Source organism: Myotis brandtii, unplaced genomic scaffold (genome assembly GCF_000412655.1).
Source record: "Myotis brandtii unplaced genomic scaffold, ASM41265v1 scaffold915, whole genome shotgun sequence".
Lineage (NCBI taxonomy): Eukaryota > Metazoa > Chordata > Mammalia > Chiroptera > Vespertilionidae > Myotis > Myotis brandtii.
The window spans coordinates 1,214,608-1,214,827 of NW_005371769.1; positions in this window are offsets into that span (position 1 = coordinate 1,214,608).

A 220-nucleotide genomic window follows, 5' to 3' on the forward strand; every position below is an offset into this window, starting at 1 on the left:
TCTGAGCCCTCACACCTGCCAGGCAGCCCCTGGCCCGCCCCCTGCCTCCCCTGAGGCTTCCCGCCCAGGAAGCTGGAAGTGAGAAGGGGTGCATTTTGCATCCAATTCCCCAAAGGCAGCGAGGCTGTGGGGCGCTGGTCCACCTTTGATCCGCATTCCCGCCCGGAGGCACTCTGGGGGCACTGTGGGTCCAGACCCCCCGCCCGGATTCCCCGCCGCC